At 38.6% G+C, this 23,121-nt stretch overlaps 1 protein-coding gene across 1 annotated transcript in view; it reads left to right on the forward strand.

The window, feature by feature from the left end:
- The window catches only part of LOC143539619 (ubiquitin-ribosomal protein eL40 fusion protein), a 183,801-nt gene that overhangs the window by 23,742 nt on the left and 136,938 nt on the right, over nt 1–23,121 (forward strand). The window lies entirely within an intron of this gene.

Consider the following 23,121-nt stretch of genomic DNA (forward strand, 5'->3'; position numbering starts at 1 on the left):
TCGGTGATCGGTGGAGACTTCCAAGAAGGTCACATATACTGAATTTGATACTGCTCCCACATGAACATATTTAACTGTGAAGCTCTTATTCCGTCCCCTAGCAAAACGCGTTTTAAGAGGCGTAACACTTAACTGTTGCACCGGTGGTTGATGATTTAAGAGTCGGGACGTTTCTTATTAACCAATAATCTCTCACGTCCATGACTGGTGTGAGATTGACCTAGGGTGCTACACCCCCCCCCCCCAACCCCCATTCCATGAGGTTTGCCTCACCATCCCGAACGACACCGAAATGGCTCTGATAAAGACATGTTTGATAGCCTCATAATGGATTCATTAAGAAGTAACCTCTAAATCAAACAAAGTTAGAGTATGGTAGGTTCACTAAAAAGACATTTTTTACTGGTTCATGAAATATCTAATTGTTAAGTTTAATGATTCAGATGCTACCTCAGTTAGTTAGACATTTTAATAATTCAACATAAAATTATCAAACAATTCTAAAGAGTTTTAAATATTTAGAATATGTAAATTTTATTATGATATAAAGTCACAAAAGACCAGTTAATTCTTCATATCATATAAAAGTATATTAACATAAAATGAATTGTTAATAGACTATACAGGGTGTCAATGAAAAATAAAAATTTAAAAGTTCAGGTATGCGGGTATGTTTTCAGTTAACTGTCTCGGGTATCATCCAATCTCATACTTGTCTCATACTCATAGAAAAAATTAAAACTAATCTCATATCCAGATGCATATCCCTAATATTTTGGGTCTATACATAAGGTCCGTGTCTAATTATCATCCATATCTATCATCAAATTGATTAATTCTTCAACTTTCTCTAGTTTGGATTATATTTATGACGTAAATCATTGTCATAGTATGGATGTATATGTTATACGTGTGATATATATTTGTAAGAGGCAGAAAGAGAGCATGGTTAACCAAGGAGTTAAGATGAGAAAGTTGGAGTGGTCCTTAAGATATCGAGTCACTCTTTATGTGGGTCTAAGCCAAAGTAAAGTACATTTACAACTCCTACCACAATCTAGTATAAAGTAGTTTCGGTTACGTTAGACTCACATTGCTAGACGATTTTTGTTTCGCTTCTTTTGTTATTTCATCAAACGTAAGCGATGATGTGTCCTCTCATAAATGTTAAGAGTTGTATGGCTTTGTGTCACACTAATCATAACATTTGCATGTTTTTTTTTAAATCAAGATCAATTACAACATTGTAACAATATTTAATTTATTTAACTTTCTTTATTTTTTTAAAACAACGACTTTCTTGTATTTAGGCTACCGCACTCTTTAAATTTGGGGAGCTATGATGACCCAATATGGTCAGACTATGTTGTCTTAATCGGGTCCACGTACGTTGGCTTCAGAGTTTGGTTTGGGCGTTCCCCGAAAAACCATACCATCGACTACCACTTGACAGTCGTTGTGCCACCACAAGAGCAAAACTCTCTGACGTAACACATGGTGGGATGAAAACTTTGTGCAGTTCGAACTAACAACCTTTGAAAAAACATAATTTAAATCAATCATTGTCAATATCCAATCAAAAGTAATACAAGTGGGATTCTAACTTGAATTTCCACCAGAGAATTAAGCAAGAGAATTGCTTATTATTATATATATTAAAATTCAACATTTCTCTATTAGTGTAATATATTCAATTTCATATCATTTGATTGGGTGTTAGTTTACACCAACTATTCTCGCTTTTTACTTTGTTTTCTTTTCCATCGATAAACATGCAGATATTATTTTATATCATAGTTGTTAACTTGAACTATTACTCCTTCTGTCCTATTATAAGTGTCCATAATTTCTTTTTTTATTTGTCTCATTACAAGTATCGACTTTTAAAATTTATTATTTAATTTTCAAGTTTCCCCTTAAACACACACAACTAACATTAATAAACAATATTGATAGACCCACTTTTCAATGACATTATTGTTATTTTATAAGAAAAAAAAAAGTAATCATTCAATCCACCATAAACTTTATTATTTTCAAACATGGACACTTATAATGGGACGGGGGTTAATATGTTTTTCTCTCTTAGTTAATGTTTTCATGAAGTTTTAAATATCTCAAGTTATTAAAGTTACATTATAAATTTACACATTTTAAAAAGAATTAGCTCATACACACGTTTATTCATTTTAAGACATACTGATTACTGAATTATATTTACTAAAAATCATTTTTAGTTACTAATATCTATAATTATATCAACAATATTATGCTATAGTAATATTAATAAGTGTTTTAGAAAAAATAAAATATGCATAATATAACTAAGTTCCCGCCAACCACAACATGCGAGATTGATCTCCATGAACGATTATAGTTTTTTTAAAGTTTTATCTTTCGTTTGATATAGCGAGTAGTCGAGTACATGAATGGACCGAACGGTCCATGTAGTTACGTAAATTACAAACATAATTACGCGCGAGTTATAACTACTATTTAAAATTTAAACCGGATGTTTTCCAATACAAGCTATCAAGTCAAGACGAGCATGATAAAACACAATATTTTTAGTTCTTATAACTAAGCATGCTTTAAAGATACATAAGTGAATAAAATGTTTATATTTTAGAACAAGATAAAAAAATATGTTGCGTTGATAAGGAATATCGGACCTCAAATATCACCAATGTATTTTGGACGTATTGGTTAGGGATGAGAAAATTCTACATTTAAATGCGCTATAGTGAGAGTAATGTTAGGATGGTTGATCATCTAATGGAAGTCTCCATGCGTTATACCAAAAACGAATCCGTGGATTCATAAAAGACAAAACGAGCAATATTGGTGGTACGAATGGGCGAGTGTTATAATTGATATCCCAGTCACTCGTTTTATGTGTGATGGTGGAGGAAAACCACATTAGGGATTTAGCGTGGTAAACGAGGCGAACGTTCAGTGAACAGTCTGTGTACCATTTGATGGGAAGTTCGCTTACCTTTGTTTGCTTAACAAATGAACGAGCACGAACAATAAATTTTTTTCATTTAATTAAACGAACGAACATGAATAGAGGTTGCGTTCGTTCATTTGTGTCTGTGAATGTTAATGTGTTTGTTTATGTTCTTTATATAAAGGTTTGTTTATATTTTTATAATGTTGTTTATGTTCAGTTAGTTTCGTTAATAATTTATTTTAGAAGGAATTCCTTTAACTAACAACTCTAACTTGTGTTTTGTTGATGACATGAATAGAATAAAAGTCGGTGATTGGAGGATGATTATATATATGATTATTATCTCAAATTCTTAATTTTATATTTAATTAAGCGTATTTGAATGGGAGTAGTATTATGATGAGTGTCTTGCTAATTAGTCTCCACTCATAACCAAAACATGTATGTTAGATCCTAATGATAAAGCATACAATATTAACAATATGAGAGATCCAATGTCACAAATGTTATCACATGCACTATTGTTCCGTATTGGGTATGATGACGGGGAATACCGGGTATGATGAGTCTCGAAAGAGGTTTATCCTTTTGGACTCATCGTCCTTGATGAGGTTTACCCCGCCATCCAATTCAGGATGTGGGATTCGTCTAAGGTGTACCTCTCGGCACCCCCGAAGACTCACCATTCTTGACGATGGCCGTGTATTTTTCCTCATGCTAACCTCATTTTTTTCTAACCTACGACAAATTAATTCAAACCATAGTCAAGAATTTACTTGGTGAATCATATGAAAGGTATATATCTATTTTTGAGGCATAAGCAATTTACAGGGGATTGTGTTATAAGTGGTTGTGAGAGGATGGAGAGAAAATATAGTGTAAAAGTATAAAAAATATTATTTAATTAAAAATAAGAGATAAAATATAGTGATTTTATTGTAATTATAAAGATAGAGATTGAGAATGGATTGAGAATGCTCAAAATTGACTATCTAGATTAGTCAAACACCAACTGCCATTGTGTCTTTTGGCACATATTCCTATCTCATAGACTTAGACCAACACTACAAGCCATATCCATGACAAGCTGTTTCTACTTGTGATAACATCGCCGTAAGGATGTTTTGCCCACTAAGAGTATTCTCATTCAACCCCTTAGTTTATGTGAAAGGTGTTTTTATAATATAGAGAGTTATGAGTTAAATGTTTTTATATTTTAGAAACATAGTGATTTTTCTGTATACTTGAAAAGATACTGTTCACCCCATATAATTTTTTAATATATTTTGAAAGTGGTTGTGAGTGAAGGAAAAAAATGATAATGATAAATGCATAAAAAATGTTATTGAATTGAAAATGAGAGAGAGAAAATGTAGTATGTTTTGATGTAATTCTGGATTCATAGATAGAGAATAAGGTGAGAATGCTCTAACAACTACGAGAAGACTTTGATGCACGAGAAGCGCTCTCACACGGAACCTCAATCCATAAATCAAAATGCGCCATTCTTGTTAATTTTAACAACATAGAACTTCTAATACATTGTAACTTAACCTTAATTTTGAGCTCCTTTAGTCTATGAACCCTAACAAGGATTGGATAGCACATACCGAATCGAAGGCGATATTACACTAAAATAAAAATTAAGAAAAAAAGTTGAACAATGTGTTTGTAGCTTTCATATAAGTAATTAAGCTAATTCCTTAACTTTTTACAAGATGACATAGTGTATAACATCAGTTTTACTATCTATACAAGAGGGGAGAAATAAGTTGTAATGAACCTTCTCCACCCCCACCCCCACCCCCACCCCCACCCCACAACTCCCAAACTAGGAATGACCGAGGACCCGAGGTACGCTCAATGCGATTAATTGTTAATTGTCATGATATAAGATTACGTATTTCAATATTAATCTCTTGCAGTTGCCATTCAATGTTTAAAACTACGCCAATAACTAGATTCAACAAAATAAAAACATTACTCGTAATAATGATATTAATTCTATTGATTTGTCCTAGTTTTTAAGATATAAATAGTATGTTAATATGAAGGAGATGCTGTCAAACGAGCATACTGATTAGTCATGGATGGTTATTGAAGATGTTATGTTGTTTAAATGCATTTGACTTGGCCTTCACATTTCATTGTTAATTATTGAAGCAAGCCAACCCTTTTTTTTAACAAAAATATAAAATATTCCTTTTTACTAACATGCATGGCCAATAATTTACATCCATGTCTATTATAATAAGTGGTTTTGAATCAAATTGTCATGCCTAACTTTGAAATGAGTATAATTTGAAAAATAAATAAATAATAAATAATAAATAGAAAAATAAAGGCTCCCATTATTCTTCTTTTGTTAGTTTAAAAGCATACATTAATGTGTGCATTCCAATTAGGTGAAAGTTAGTTAATGTGTGATCTTATCAAACAACACATTCATACAAGTCTTGTAGAGTTTGCTTAAGATTTACGCGACAACGTTGACATATACAGAAGAAAATTAAGAGGCATTCAAAAATAAAAATTTAAACCTAAGAGTATCATAATATTTGTTCGATGGTGTTAAATACAAAACAAAGAAGTTTTTTTTTTACATCTACCACTGTACAATAGGGTATATTAAACATCACCGTTCTTTGGAATGCTAGGAAATGATAGCTCTACCAATTCATTGAGTGAATAGTCTAAAAAAGGTAATGTTATACCTATTTAAATTTTTAAAAATTTCAAGAATATTAAAAAAGGAGATTCAGGTATTAATGATTCACATATATAGAAGATTACACCAGCATTCACTATTGAAAGAAAAATACTAGAACCATTTAATGCTTACATAGAATATCCATACCTGCCTTTGATATATGTTTTTTTTTTTTAGAGTTAAGGGTCTCTATGAAAGTCACTTCTCTATTCCATTGGATAAAGATATGGAGTGCCTACATTCCACCCTCCTCAGACCCTACTTATAGCTTTGCTATTGGTGAGAATCCACTGGGTACGATTGATTGATTGATATAGAATATCCATACCTACATCACTTAAAAACACGTTAAAGATGTCTCTCACCTCCAATAAACATATAAACTGCAAAAACATGATAACATTGATTCAATCGGTTCAACATGATATTCGGAAAACCTATTTGGTCCATTTTGATCCATCCAACCTGTCCAATTTTAACTGCTTAACGTGTTAGTTTTTGGTTCTACACCATCCTGGTTTTATTATCTTTGATATGTTTTCAACTTTTCATTGAATATACGAAGCAACTAACTGGTTAAATGGCATGTTTAGCTATTGAATGGATAATTTAATAGCTCTTTAGTTGTATTCTTTTATTGTTAGACAGTATCGGATGAATTAAAGAACATGTGCCATATTTAGTAACTATTATAATTTCATTAATGCCAACCACTCGGTAACGTATTAGCTGGAAAGTGGAAACCATTCAATATTTCAATCCGAGTACAAGACTATAAGTTAATGATTTTTAATGTCTGAAAATGGACTCTAAGTGACAAATGGGTCTTATTGTTGAGACAATTACTTGGGCCAACGATTTGGTATTCACTGTTCCGTATGATACCCAGTCTTAACTGGGCCTTTGGGCAATTGTAGATGGATGTGCACAAAATAATAATAATAATAATGATGATGATGATGATAATGATAATATTATTAATAAATAAATAAATAAACAAACCGGTTTGTAACCCAAGTTTGAAGCTAAACTAAACCCAATTTTGAACTCGTTTTGGTTGAACTGCTCCGACTGAACCATATGGTAGAAATCGGTTTGTAACCCTATACTTTGAAACCATGAATGCGGACAAACCCGAATCGAACCGGTTTCTAACTGGTCATATCTGATCTTTTCTTAAATAATAGGGTTGAAATCCGAACGGATATTTCACCAATAAACGTGGTTTAAATTTCTTTACCCAACACATCCCAGTTTCAACTCGACCCAATTTGGGCCAAAAAACCCGATCTGTGCACCTCTGGTCGCAGACTTGTTAGACTCTAATTTAATAATCCATGTAAGTCCAGATACATGGGTCAGACTGTGATTTGTAGAACAACATTTAGTATCGTATTTGTTGTGCATTTAAGTATAGGGTCTAGTATCTCAAGAAGGAAACTTGGTAACAACCAAGATGATGTGTCAGATTGCATACGTAGTTTGAAATGGTGTGCCCTAGCATCACGATGGTTCAGGATTAACCGCCGCATGTTACATGTGTATAAATAGGATAAATCAATCGAGTCTATAACACATAGAAATCAATAAATTCAATATCAAATTCTTGTTTAATATATTTTGTTTCTTTAGTTACCTTTCAATTGTTGTGTTCATCGTGATCTTAGGTAACAAGATTTGCAGCCAGACAGCAAGGATAAAAATTAGAATATATCAAGATATAAAGTAACGGATTTCATTAGTACTTGAACATCATACCATTTATTTAAAATTAATTTATAGATTTTTTTTAGTTTTTATAAGAAAACAATTTTATCTTTATGCCCCAGCCTAGAAGTAAAGATCTTGCTTTTATTATGATCTTTATTATGATGAAAACTTTTCTATTTTTATCACTCTCTAGTTAGAATTGATTGGTTGTACCTACCCAATAATCTACTATGAATAATTCATTATTCACTATATTTTCGGTTTTGGGGTCATAATCATTATGTAGGAGAGGTGGCTGAGTGGTTTAAAGCGTAGCATTGGAACTACTATGTAGGCTTTTGCTTACCGAGGGTTCGAATCCCTCTCTTTCCTTACATTCACCTAATTTACCGATCTTACTAACCACAATAGATCAAATATCAATGGATACAACTATTCCAACAGTTAGACCTTTATTTGATATGGATTCTTTAATAAATTCTCTATTCCTAATGGCTATGGTACGAAAATATACAATTTGCTTTTTCAGTAAATATAACATAAATGTGCTCTAAAAAATACGCATCAGTGTGTTAAAGTAACATGTACGCATAATTGTCGTTTAAATTATGCATCAATATGTTAACTTAATTAGTACGTAAGTATGGTAATTAGTACGTAAGTATGACAACAATATCTCTTCCTAAGAGTTATAACACTTACCATACTTCATTACCCAAGTTCAAACCCTCTTTATAATAGTTTTGCTCATATTTCAGAGTGCGCACATGATTCGGAATTTAAATCTGGGACCCACCCTAAGGAAAACTTCCTGAATCACTCCCCCCACCCCACCCCACCCCACCCCAAGTGGACAAGTGGTGATGGCTTATGCCAACTTAATTAATCCATGATATGGTTGGAGAGTACGACATATATAAAGTTGTTAACTTATTAAACAAAACCAATACGGATTGCATGTTGCACGTACCCTCCAAGAAGAAGAACCAAAGGAATAGCTATCGCGTAGAGAAGTTGACGACAAAAGGGGTCACTAGTGCCGACGAACGTACACTTGTAGGATACCATAGTAAAGAGTGAAGACATAAGTTGGTTGATCCCACAAAAAGAAAGAATTGATATGCAGCCAACTTAGGAAATATGAGATTGTTTGGTTCTATTGATAGGACCACACGTTTCATCATGTGATCTTCTCTATCACCATAATTGTACATTTTAATCTTCCTCGTTTTCTAAAACCGAAAATAAAAAAATACCAGTAGTTCATTTAAAAGGTGTTTACCAAAATAAGCAAATATCCCACATAATCAACCTTGTAAAACAAACAAATAAATTAAATTAACTTTGCTTATTATGATGTTATTTAAACATATGATCTCAGGTCAATTAATATATATGGTGTTAAACGAGACGATATTTAAGGACGGTTCGGTAAATCTCATGGGGTGGCTTGGAGGAGATTTAAATAATAATTCGTTTATTATTTATTAATAAGTTAGTCTTATTTTAGTAAGTTAGTCTTATCCTAAAACCTATTTGTGTTGGTATCAAATTGTGTATTTGAGTATGAGTAGGACTCGAATTAAGGGTGTTATATAAACCCTTGGTTCACATAGGTTTATTAAGTTTTTTCGTATGTCATTTCTTAATAATATTGAGTTGTTTTTTTGTTTGTCAAAAAGTCTGTCGCCCACTGTGTTTTCAAGTTGGTACAGTAGCAACAAAAGCAAAGTAAAGCAATATTTGGTTTTTATTTGTTCTTCACATTAGAGATTAGTTCTCAATCTTCAACTCCATTCTATTCAAGTTCAACAAGTGGCATCAGAGCCGGTCACCGAACGTCAGTACGTAATCGAGTTTAGTCGATCGAAGTGGTGAGAAAAGAAGCCAACGAAGAAGGAAACGATGGCCGATACGTCGTTTGTCGCCGGAATCAAGCGTTTGAACCAAACTAATTACCGGGTTTGGTCGACATGTGTTAAGTCATACCTTCAAGGTCAGGACCTTTGGGAGGTAACCAACGGAACCGAAACGCAGGTGCCAAAAACGACACCGGAGGTGCCATTGGAAAGTGGCGAGTAAAAGTCGGGAGAGCGTTGTTCGTGTTAAAAACAACAGTCGAAGAGGAGTTGTTAGATCACTTTCAAGAATCCGAAACACCGAAGCATGCATGGGATATTCTTGAACGACTATTCACGAAGAAAAACGACACCCGATTACAACTTCTTGAAAACGAGTTGCTTTCGGTTACTCAGAAAGATATGACGATTCCAAAGTACTTCCATAAAGTGAAATCGCTTTGTCGCGAGATTGCCGATCTAGATCAGCAATCAAGGATCGGAGACGCGAGGATGAAACAAATTATTATTCACGGGTTGAGGCCGGAATTTCAGTCGTTTGTCGCTGCTGTTCAAGGTTGGCCGAATCAACCGTCACTCTCGGAATTTGAAAATTTATTATCCGGACAGGAATCCTTAGCCAAACAGATGGCCAGTGTGTCGATCTCCGCTGTACCGAAGCAAGAAAACGAGGCGTTGTTTGCGGGCAAAGGAAAAGGAAAGTTCAAACCCAACCACGGTTACAACAAAAAGAAACCGTGGGATCGAAATAAACCCGAGGAACAAAACCAACAGGAAGGAAGCGTTGATCGAAAGAATTGGAACCGCAATAAAAAGGGTAAACGTCCGTCGTTTAAAACTTTTAAGTGTTATAATTGTGGCATGCGAGGGCACATCGCAAAGTATTGTACAGCGAGTGCAACTAAAGAAGGAAACGCCGCGACAACGCAAAATCGAACTGAAGAGCCTTGGGATGCCGAGGCCCATTATGCCTGAATTGAGGAAGTTCATGCGTTAATGGCTTCAGTAAAACCCGCTTTAAATTTATTAAATGATTGGATTGTGGATTCGGGTTGTTCGAATCATCTAACGGGTGAAAAGGAGCGGTTAAAGAACCCGGTTAAGTACGAGGGTAATCAGGTGGTAGTTATAGCCGATGATTCGCGACACGGCATAGCTCATATCGGTGAGGTTGATCTCTCACCAGATTCTGAGGAAAGTGGTTTTGTTCTTAAAAACGTGTTTCATGTTCCCGGTATGAAAAAGAACCTGTTGTCAGTTCCTCAAATCACCGACACCGGACGATATGTTCTGTTCGGGCCAAAAGAGGTGAGTATTTTCGATAAGTTCGAAACTAAATCCATACCGGTGATTCAAGGGAGAAAGAAAGACTCGGTTTATGTATTGTCTGCCGGGACTTCGTACGTTAATAAGGTTAAAAGGAATCTAAACGCAGATATGTGGCATCAACGTTTAAGCAACGTCAGGTATGATAAACTTCAATTAATTGTGAAAAAGAAGTTGGTGGCGGGAATACCCGAACTCGAAGTAAAAACGGATGTGGTGTGTGGCGGTTGTCAGTTTGGAAAGGCTCATAAGCAACCGTTTGAGAACTCTAGTTATCGAGCTAAAGCCCCTCTCGAGCTAGTTCATACCGATGTGTTTGGTCCGGTGAAACAACCGTCAATTAAAGGTATGAGTTATATGATATCATTTATTGATGATTATTCGAAATATTTGTGGGTATATTACATGAAAGAGAAATCCGAGGCGTTTAAACGTTTCAAAGATTTCAAGTTAGAAGCCGAACGGGATCTAAAGAGGAGCATCGAGTGTCTTCGTTCCGATAACGGAGGCGAATATACATCCCGTAAATTTTCTTTGTTTTTAAAAGAACATAGAATTAAACGCCAACTAACGTGTTTTAATACTCCCGAGCAAAACGGGGTTTCGGAGAGAAAGAATCGCACCCTAACCGACATGATCGGAAGCATGATACACAACAAAAATGTACCGGGGAGATTTTGGGCGGAGGCAGTGTGTACCGCTGCGTTTATAAGTAACCGATTGCCACAACAAGGAATGGGATACGTGTCACCATACGAGAAGATGTTCAAAATTCAACCGAATGTTAGTTACTTTCGATTCTTTGGATGCGTGTGCTACGTGTTCATCCCGGGGCATCTCAGACACAAGTTAGAGAAAAAGGCAACGGGATGTATTTTTGTTGGTTACGATAATGAAAAGAAAGGGTGGCGATGTTGTGAGCCGAGTACCGGGCAAATTTATGTGTCTCGGGACGTAATATTTGATGAAAACTCTTCATGGTGGTCACCAAGTAAGGAAGTCTTACCCGACACACATGACTTACAAAAAGAGTATGATGAGTATGTTACGGTTCAGGTTGGTGGCAACGATCTAGAAGAAGTATCTGAACAAACACTCAACACCGAACCTGTTTCAGGAACACGAAACGGGCTACGTTCTGATCCATGTCGAACCGGGTCGTTAGTTAGTCAAACGAACGGTCAAACTAGCACCTCAGCCGTACCAGTTAATACCGAAGGTGATGTACCGGCTGTCCGGAGGTCCGAACGGGTTAGTAAACCGAACCCGAGGTATGCAAACGTCGCGTTACTTGTTAGTCAAGAAACTGAACGTGTGACAATCGTCAATTTCAGGTTAACTCCGTTAACTCAACTCCGTCAATTCAAACTTAAGATCATTGAATCTATAACGCACACCTCATTACATTTAAACTAGGGTTTAAATGACGCTTGACACTTACTACATGTGTAGTCTTTCGGGAATTGCACCGAAACGCAAACGAATTGACGCAAACCATTGGTGAATAAACGAAAAACGTCAAAACAATAATTATATGATAATTATGTGTTAGACTTATGTGTTATGTGATAATATTGTTTAAAACGTTAACTCAAGATGCAAACAACTTAGATTAAGCTAGAAAAATAATGTTTAGAAGTGGAGGGGCCTTGATGTAACTTATTATTATTAATAATATAAATCAAAAACCCTAATCTCTTTCCCTTTCTCTCTCAAAAACCCGATGGCACCTCACCCCCCTCCCCTCTTGCGATCGGCAGCCATACATCACCACCATACCACCCTTGTTTGATCTTGGTTTTCACAATTGAAGCATCCTACACTCGTTTCTAAGCACCTCTCACGTTTCTCTTGGTTATCTCTGCGTTTTTAAGGTATATATATGAAACCCTAACTATTGAATATCATATATTAAGTGTTTTATGATTGATTATAGCTAGAGGATGATTGATTATGTGTTAGTGATTGATATTGATAGTCATATGTGATTTTGAACGGTGAAAGATTGATGAATCATTAATTGTTTGTAAACCCTAAAGGGTTACTACTGATTTTTATGATTAATAATGTTTATTGCGTGTTTTGAGTTATGTCATATGCTTAGGATGCATGTTAGATGATTGTTTATGCTTGCTGAGTTTGACAGCAGTGATTGTTAAAATTGAACGGTGTGTAACTTGTTGAGTATATAAGCATACTGAGCTAATTATGAGTCTAAAAGGTAGTACTCTGAGTCTAGTTTTCAGAAAGTCCAACCACGCCTAATTTGAAGGTGTTTTGGTTGGTCAAACGATTTAAATGCGATTAAAGGTCAAAACTGGTACTGGACAGATTGTAAGTTATGATTAGACAACTGTAACTAAATGTTAATGTAAGAATTGGTTGAGATTAATGATACTACAGTAAACTAGGTTGAGTCTAGTTTCTAAAGAATATAAATTTGCAATTTTTGGACGTGTAAAAGTTAACCTTTATGATTTTACAAAAACGTTGTGCAAAGCTGAGTTGTTAGACCTGCTGTTAGGTTGTTTTGTAAATATTATATCTCATGAACTACGAGACCAATTGGGTTGGTTTCACTTCTGGAAGTTGACTTGTTGAGTTAGGAACCTAACCCAAGTGGTCTTGCATCTGTTGGATTTTTCATTTAACGGGAATTTCAAATAACATTCTGTTGCGCATGAATTTGACTGTTATGAGTTTGCTGTAATGTTTTGATCATTGTGAGAAACCTATGTGGAATAAAAATAAAATAAAACATGTTCTGGAAACCTAATACATGAATGCTTTTGTGATGATTTTTGATGAATTAATTGAGATGCTATGATCGGTGGAATAGTATAATCTTTCAAGTAGAATTCTGTCTCGGTAAAGTTAACTGCCGAACTTTGTGAAAATGCATGAAAAGTGTTAGTTGCTAGTTAATTGTTATGTTTTGACCAAATTGCCCCTGCGGGGAATACTTGCTAAATAAGTGTGGTATTTTGACCAAATTGCCCCTGCGGGGAATAGTTGCTAGTGATACACGTTATTAATACATGACACGTAAATAATTGTTCACACACATATCGTATCACAAATGTACTCGTTAAGTCACACACGATTCACAAACAAACACGAAACGTATCTTGTGATTAGGAATTATGTGCCTGGTCTAGAGACTCGATATTAGTTCCGATACTTAGAAAATCTCCTTGTTGTTTTAGAACGCTAGAGAGAGTTTTCTGTGACGCGCATCACTTGGTGATTTATTTTGGGAATTCTTCGCAAACAGTGAGTTCACTTACCCCTTTTAAACTGTTTTCAAACGCTTTTCACTTGGGGGAGATAACATACTCCGAAAAACGCATTTAAGATTTTGTTAGTATAAATTATATATCACTTGTAAAGACTAAGTGGCAAACGCGTTAACTAAAGTCCTTCATTCACATCGAACCGTTTAATATTGGATAATAGCGAGTCATTATTGAGTAGTACTACTGGGTTTGACAAACCCCACCCAACGCTAAACTCGACTGGAGGTCGAGTGGGTGTTATCTTGGCTAAACACATACCATGGTCGGGATAGACCTGGTGGCAAGGCAAATGATAAACAGTCAGCTTCGGTGTCGAACACTTAGTAATACTTGTTTTATAGGCTAGCTACCTATAGATATATAATTGACATAACACTATCTGGTAACGCAAAACGCTTAACGCAAAACGCTGAACGCAAAACGCTTAACGCAAAACGCTGAACGCAAAACGCTGAACGCAAAACGCTGAACGCAAACGCTAAACGCTTTATTTTATATAAACTTGTGAACTCACCAACCCCGTGTTGACACTTTTAGTATGTTATTCTCAGGTAGCCGAGGCGGGCGCGCGGTTTAGGATCATGCATTGCTTGAAACACTTTTAATTATGCAAACTTATTTTAAACTGTTATCATTGGGTTTTAGGTCGTCATGCGTGACGCAACATTGGTTTCTATGGTTTTACGCTTCCGCACTTATTTTCATTTAAACGTTTTTATGGTTTGATTATAACTAATGATTCCGATCCTGTTAGTTCACTCCCTCTGACGGTAAAACTCCATTAGTGGATTTTGAGGGTGTGACAGAACGTGAACCCGAAACCGTAGAGCAGGCTCTACGGGATCCTAAGTGGATGGAAGCCATGAAGCAAGAGTTAGATGCTTTAGCCAGTAACGAGACCTGACATCTTGTTCCGAAGCCGGGTGATGTAAAACCGATTTCGTGTAAGTGGGTTTTTAAAATTAAAAGACGGTCCGACGGGTCGATAGAAAGATATAAGGCTCGATTAGTGGTACGGGGTTTTTCACAGGAGTACGGGATCGATTATGAAGATACGTTTAGTCCCGTAGCTAAACTCGTTTCGGTTCGAGTAATTTTAGCTATTGCCGCGTGCAAAGGTTGGGATTTATGGCAAATGGATGTTAGTAATGCGTTTTTGTATGGCGATTTAGATCGTATAATATACATAGATCAGCCGGGAGGTTTTGTAAGTCAAAATTTTCCTAATTATGTTTGTCAGTTGAAAAAAGCAATTTACGGCTTAAAACAGTCACCGCGGGCCTGGTTCGGTAAGATTGGTGAGTTTTTGGAACTCAACGGATTTGTTCCTACAATAGCCGATACTAGTGTGTTCATCCGAGCCAAAGGTGACAAAACCGCCGTTGTCCTCGTTTATGTCGACGACTTAATTATAACTGGTGATTTAGTCTACGTGGTGGAGCAATTAAAAACAAATTTGTGCACTCGTTTTTTCATGAAAGACTTGGGAAAATTAAAGCACTTTTTGGGTCTTGAGCTCGAGTACGAGAATGATAGGTTTATACTTCACCAAAATCGGTATGTCGTTAATCTTTTGGTGAAATTCGGTATGGAAAGTTGCAAACCGATACGGGTACTCATGGAACCAAACGGGTCTCTTCGAGCCGAAGAAGGAAAAGAGTTGGAAGAAGTAACCACATATAGGCAAATAATTGGAAGTCTTATTTATTTGACCTTGACTCGACCCGACATTGCGTATGTCGTTGGTGTGCTTAGTAGATTTGTTCAAGCTCCAAGAAAACCGCACCTTGAAGCTGCCCGGTTAGTGTTGCGATATGTGAAGTCGACTCCAAGTTATGGTGTTAAGTTTAAGAGGGAGTCAAGTATGGAATTAATCGGGTTTTGCGATGCCGATTATGCTAAAGATCCGGACAAAAGACGGTGTACTACCGGGTATATATTCTTGATTGGTTCAAGTGCTGTTACATGGTGCAGCAAAAGGCAGCCCACCGTGTCACTTTCGACTACCGAGGCGGAGTATCGGGCCGCGACTATGGTTGCACAAGAGTGCGTGTGGCTGGTTCGTTTTATAAACGAGTTAAATCAAGGTAAGAACGAGAAGGTAACCTTGTATGGGGATAATGTGTCTTCAATCTTATTGGCTAAGAATCCTACGTTTCATGCGCGTACGAAACATATTGAAGTTCATTATTGTAACACCCCGACCAAAGGCGGATTATACATCGGGGCGCCACATATTGTTTCATTACTCGTGACACTATTTGGGTGTCAATATTTAATAAATACATTCATTCGCGCACGCACAGGGTAAACATAAGATAACATAAATCATCATAAATCAATATATTATAAATCATAATATTCAAACAGCAAAAACTTGTCTTGATACATTTTAATCTAGGTCCAAAATAAAGAAAACTTCCTATGTGTCCACAAGCTCCAAACAGCTACTGCAAACCTGAACATGTGTTAAAATAAACGTCAAACACTTGCGTGTTGGTGAGAAATCAAGTTTAATACAATACATAGATAACAATAAAATCTGCGCGCAACATGTGTATGTCTGGTTTTCAACAAGGGTGTAATCTGATCGGGACCAACTCTAAGATTCATAAGACTGCCAGTGCTCACAATTGAGCTCACAAACAAGACAAACTGTGCATGTGTATACAAAAGAGAAAATCATAAACGATAGTTCTCCCGTGTTCATCTAATGGTACCATGAAAACTGCGGAATAGACCGACAAGACGGTTAATGATCCACACATACAAATAAACAGCCAAGTCTACGTCCTCAACACATGGGATACTGCGCGACTAAAGTTCATAAACAAGTTTAAGACTCTAAGTTTGTATGAACACATGAACATCCCAAAACATTAAAAGCAAAAAGGGATTAGGTACGAGATTACTCACATGATAAACGATGCGGTGTAAGATAAAGCAAGAACCAACTTTAAACAAGCACAAGTTAACCTATAAATAAGATTATTGTTTTAATGATTTGTTTTAAGTCTTGATTATAAGTTAGCATAATTAATAAGTAAATTATTATATATAATATATATTACCGGAAAAGCAGGGCAGAACAGGGAGGAAGACGGAGGCAAGAGAGGGAGGCGGCAGAGAGCAAGGAAAACAGGAGAGAGTAAGTGTAGTGTGTGAAGTGTTAAGAAAATAGTACTATATATAGGCAAACCCTAGGGGACACAAACCCTAGAAAAAGGGGAAAAGATCTCAAAAAGTAAAAGAAAAGATATCAACAGTAAAAAGTTCTGAAAAGCAAAGATATCAAAAGATATGGTAGCAGGGAAAAAGAGAAAAAGGCTGACAGGATTCAGAAAAAGGCATGGGAGAGGACAGATAAAGTACTGGTCAAGCATGGCAAAAGCAGATTCTCAAAAGATTATGTCAGTCACTTTTTCTGTCAACCAATGGGGTTGGTGCGCATGCTGCGCCGAAAGTAACTTTTCAGACATAAGCAGATTAGGTCAACAGCTCAAAAGATAAGACAACTCAGAAGCAACGGCTAGATTAAACAGAAGAAAACTCAAAGGGTTTAGCGCGAGAAGGCTGACACAGAAGGTCAAGAGAGCGCGAGCGCGAAGGCAGACAGAACTAACCTTAACGCGTCGCGGAAAGAACTACCATTTCTAAGCGCGCCGCGGGAAGAGTCACATTTCTTAGCGCGCCGCGGGAGGAACTAAAATTCCTAGCGCGCCGCGGGAAGAACTATAATTCTTCGCGCGTCGAGGGATGAACTACGATTCTTAGCGCGCTGCGAGAAGAACTACAAATCCTTAGCGCGTCGCGGGAAGAACTTCCGTCCTTCGCGCACTGCGAGAAGAATTACAATTCTTAACGCGCTGCGAGAAGAGTTCGTCTCGCGTATCGCTGAAACAGGTGGTCTTCACGCAGGATTCCTTGTAAGGGAGTCTGGCGCGTGGAGCTGCGCAGACAACCTTAGGCGGGAAGGAACAAAGGACAAGTAAAGAGTTAGAAGAAAGAGAGAAACAAGGCTTAAGGGCGGGACGGCGACAAGAGGGAAAAGAAGGCGGAAAGAGAGAAGGAGAGGGACGGGACGGCGGAAAGAAAGAGAGAGAAAGAGGCGGGAAGGAAAAGTATATTATTATTATTAAAAATAAAGTATAAGTATAAATAAATATTAAATCATAAAAGAGAGAGTTCGGGTCAGAGAAACGGGTACCTGGGTCGGGTCGGATCAGGGCAGATGTCACAGTCTCCCCTACTTTAAGAAATTTCGTCCCGAAATTTATCTCGAAGTAGGTTGCGCAGAGAACAGGTGCGGGTACTTGATCTTCATTTGATCTTCCCTTTCCCATGTAAACTCGGCTCCGTGCTTGGACTCCCAACGAACTTTCACGATAGGGATACGACTGCGCTTGGTTTGCTTAACCTCGCGATCCATAATCTCAACAGGCTTCTCAACGAAATGCATAGATTCATCAACTTGAACTTCATCAAGTGGAATGTGAAGGTTCTCGTCAGCTAAACACTTCTTGAGATTGGATACATGGAACGTTGGATGCACATTACTGAGCGCGGGCGGCAGGTCAAGTCTGTAGGCAACTTTTCCCACACGCGCGAGAATCTTGAATGGACCAACATAACGAGGAGCAAGCTTACCCTTCTTCCCAAAGCGGACAACACCTTTCCAAGGCGACACTTTGAGGAGAACAAGATCACTAACTTGAAATTCGAGAGGCTTTCGCCTACGATCTGCGTAACTCTTCTGTCGGCTTCTGGCAGTCAGCAGATGATCACGGATCTTGGCGACTTTATCGGTTGTCTCTTGAACAAGTTCGGGTCCTGTGATTTGAGTTTCACCCACTTCGCTCCAACAGATCGGGGAGCGGCACTTACGACCGTAAAGTGCTTCAAATGGGGCCATACCAATACTGGAATGATAGCTGTTATTATAAGAGAACTCAATCAAAGGCAGGTGTGAATCCCAATTACCTCCAAAATCAAGAACACAAGATCGGAGCATATCCTCAAGAGTTTGAATAGTTCGCTCAGACTGACCGTCAGTCTGAGGATGATATGCCGTACTCATGTCCAAGCGAGTTCCTAGCGCAGATTGGAGAGATTTCCAAAAGCGAGATATAAAACGGCCATCGCGATCGGATATGATGCTCAAAGGAGTACCATGGCGGCAGACAATTTCCTTGACATAAAGCTGCGCGAGCTGCTCAACACGGTAGTTTTCACGAATGGGCAGAAAGTGAGCAGACTTAGTCAATCGATCCACTATTACCCAAATGCTATCATGTTTGCTTGCTGTCAAAGGTAACTTGGTAATAAAGTCCATCGCTATACTTTCCCATTTCCACGTAGGAATTTCTGGTTGTTCGAGCAAACCAGATGGGCGTTGGTGTTCAGCTTTCACTTTAGAACAAGTCAGACATCTAGCTACGAACACAGCAATATCCTTTTTCATACCGGGCCACCAATAAGTAATGCGCAAATCCTTGTACATCTTATCGGCGCCAGGATGAATAGAATATCGAGATTTGTGTGCTTCACTCAGGATATCAGCGCGAAGATTCTCATCAAAGGGAATCCAGATGCGATTGAGATAGCAGAGAATTCCACTCAGATTAGGCACAAAGAGTGCTTCCGCGCCACACGCTAACTCGGCGCGAAGGTTACCATTACTGATGGATGCGCGCTGCGCGTCACGAATGCGCGATTCAAGGTTGCTTTGGATCGGCGCGAAGTGAAGCTGGGTGCGCGGCAAGATACAGTTAAGCTGGCAGGGTTTTCGGCTGAGCGCATCGGCTACCACATTAGCCTTACCAGGATGATACCGGATCTCACAATCGTAATCGCTGATGAGTTCGTTCCATCGGCGTTGTCTCATGTTGAGTTCCTTTTGATCAAAGATATGCTGAAGGCTTTTATGGTCAGTGTAGAGGATACACCTAGTACCATAAAGGTAGTGTCTCCAGATCTTCAAGGCAAAAACAACTGCACCAAGTTCGAGGTCGTGAGTTGTATAATTCTTTTCATGAACCTTAAGTTGCCTTGATGCGTAAGCGATAACCTTGCCTCGTTGCATAAGAACACAACCGAGACCTTGGTTGGATGCATCGCAATACACGACAAAATCATCATTACCCTCAGGTAGCGCAAGAACAGGAGCTTCACACAACAAACGCTTGAGCGTTAGAAAGGCTTCTTCTTGCTTCGAGCCCCAAATATACGGTTTACCTTTGTGCGTCAGAGCTGTTAAAGGCAAAGCGATCTTTGAGAAGTTCGAAATGAAGCGCCGGTAATAACCAGCTAAGCCCAGAAAGGAACGGATCTCGGTAGGAGTAGATGGCGTGATCCAGTTCTTGATTGCTTCAATCTTGGATGGGTCGACATGAATACCCATCTTGTTTACAACATGACCAAGAAACTGTACTTCATCAGACCAGAATTCACACTTGGAAAGCTTAGCATAGAGCTGCTCAGCTCTAAGCTTTTGCAATACCAATCGGAGATGTTGCTCATGCTCGGCCTTGGTCTTAGAATACACCAGAACATCATCGATAAACACGATCACGAATTTATCCAGGAAGGGCCTACACACCCGATTCATTAGATCCATGAAAACGGCGGGTGCGTTGGTTAGACCGAAGGACATGACCAAGAATTCAAAATGGCCATAACGAGTTCGAAAAGCAGTCTTCGGAACATCTTCATCGCGGATGCGCAACTGGTGATAACCAGAACGGAGATCGATCTTGGAAAAGCAAGAGGCACCTTGGAGTTGATCAAAGAGGTCGTCAATACGCGGTAAGGGATACCGGTTTTTAATGGTGAGTTTGTTCAACTCGCGGTAATCAATACACATGCGAAACGATCCATCTTTCTTTTTAACGAACAACACCGGAGCACCCCAGGGCGAAGAGCTAGGGCGAATGAATCCTTTAGCAGTCAACTCTTGAAGTTGGCTTGCCAATTCTTGCATCTCAGCGGGTGCAAGACGGTAAGGAGATTTAGCTACGGGGGAAGCACCAGGGACAAGATCAATACGGAACTCGACTTCACGAGCGGGAGGGATACCAGGAAGATCATCAGGAAAAACTTCAGGGAAATCACGCACAACAGGGATATCGCGAAGCTTCTCTTCTTCAGCAGGTTTAACCACATGGGCTAGAAATGCAATACACCTTTTCCGCATGAGTCTTTGGGCTTCGGCGCAAGACATAAGTTTAAGACCGCGGGAGGGTTTTTCGCCGTAAATATGAAGATCACCATTTTCTCGAGGAATGCGAATCATCTTCTTGGCGCAAATAACTTCGGCGCGATTCTTCGAAAGCCAGTCCATACCAATGATAACATCAAAGCTTCCAAGAGGCATAGGGATGAGGTCAATCAGAAAATCGTTTTCGTTAAGGTTAAGTGTACAATCCTTAATCACCGAGTTAATTAAAATAATTTCACCATTAGCCAATTCAACTGAAAAATCTTCTTTTAAGTTATCGCGCGGTCGCGCAAGCTTCTGCTCAAACGCGCGAGAGATAAAACTTCGATCGGCGCCAGTATCAAAAAGTACAGAAGCATAAAATCCGTTAAGCAAAAATGTACCATTAACTACGTCATTATTCGCTTGCGCTTGGTGCGCGGTTATGTTAAAAGCTCGTCCACGCGTTACTTGGTTCGAAATCTGGTTCACCGGATTCGCTTGTGTGATCTGAACTTGTAGCCTTGGGCACGCGTTCCGGAAATGACTGGGATCACCGCAGTTAAAGCACGATCTGGGTCGTGGGTTTTGGTAGGTTGGTTGTGGGTTCTGCGGGTAGACTGGTGGTGTTGGCGCAATTGGATTGGCGGGAATGACTCTACAGTTTTCAGCAGTGTGACCAGTACGGCCACATCGGGTACAAAGTCGACACGGGGTTTGGGTTGGGTGGTGAAATCTACAGGTTGGGCAAAAGGGAAGGTTTCCTGTGTAAGGTTTCTTAGTTGGCGGGGCAGGGAGTGCTGGATTGGTTAAGGCATAGTTGCGGACTACAGGAGGTGTTGGGTAGGCTGACAGAGGGTTAGGCGCGTAAACTGGGGGTTGGTAGATGGGTTGCTGGGCAATGGGCGGGTTGGTAAGCGCATAGGCCTTGCGCCTGCGCTTGAGGTTGTTACGGTTTGAGGGTTCAGGTTTGGTTTCTGTTGGTTCAGGGGCAGTCTTGGTGAGTTTGGTCTTCTCAGTTCCCCGCAGGAACAGGGTTCCTGCTCTGACATGGTTGTCGCTGAGCACAGCGGCCAACTCAATGGCGTCAGAGAGGGTAACTGGGTTTCTGGCCCATACAGAATCTTGAATTTCCATGGGGAGACCCCCAAGGAATTTCTCGATTGCTCGGCGTGAAGGGGTAACAAGGTGAGGGACCAGTAAGCTTAGCTCGTGGAAGCGCGTCGCGTACTCGCGCGCTTCGCCACTGTATTGCTTCAAGTTCCAGAATTCTTCCTCCAGGCGCTTAACTTCGTTGGGAGGGCAGAATTCTCGCGTAAGAATTTCCTTGAATTCCTCCCATGTCATGCTAGAAGCAGCCTCTGCGCCACGCGCATGAGCTACTCCATTCCACCATGTAAGCGCTCTGGATTCCAGGACACTGGAAGCATATAGGGTTCGTCTGTCTGAGGGGCATTGGGTGTGGAGGAAAGTGTTTTCTATTTTCTCAAGCCATTGGAGCATCACGGTGGCTCCTTCAAGACCTGTGAACTTTGGAGGGTTACCCGCGTTAAAGGACTTAATGTTATATCCAGAGGTGTTGGTATTGTTTTGGCTCAAAGCTTGGGCTATTGCGGCGGCCATTTCCTGGGAACGTTGCTGTCTACGCATGCGCGAGGCTTCTCTTCTCTGAAATCGGCGAGATAGCGGAGGCATTCTATAAAAGTTTTAATTTTAGTTAACATCTTGGTTTTTATCGCAAAGTTTTAATCTTATAAAGCTTGGTTTCACGGAGTCAGTTACTGTCAAAAGTTAAAGTAAAATAAATGACCCAAAATGCAGACTTAATAAAGGTAACAAATTCGAATCAAGAATCGACAATTCATGTATCACCATGACTTTCCGAATTCCCAATTTAAAATATACGAGTAAACGAGTATTGGAGATTGACGATTCATGTATCACCATGACTTTTCAATCTTCAATATAAAACATACAAGAAAATGAGTATTGGAGGTTGACAATTCATGTATCACCATGACTTTTCAAGTCTCCAACCTCAGAACATAATCGTAAATGGAAATTGAAAATCA

This window comes from Bidens hawaiensis, unplaced genomic scaffold (assembly GCF_021521415.1).
Source record: "Bidens hawaiensis isolate Kalapana, Puna unplaced genomic scaffold, B.hawaiensis_p1.1 tig00000820_1, whole genome shotgun sequence".
Classification (NCBI taxonomy): Eukaryota; Viridiplantae; Streptophyta; class Magnoliopsida; order Asterales; family Asteraceae; genus Bidens; species Bidens hawaiensis.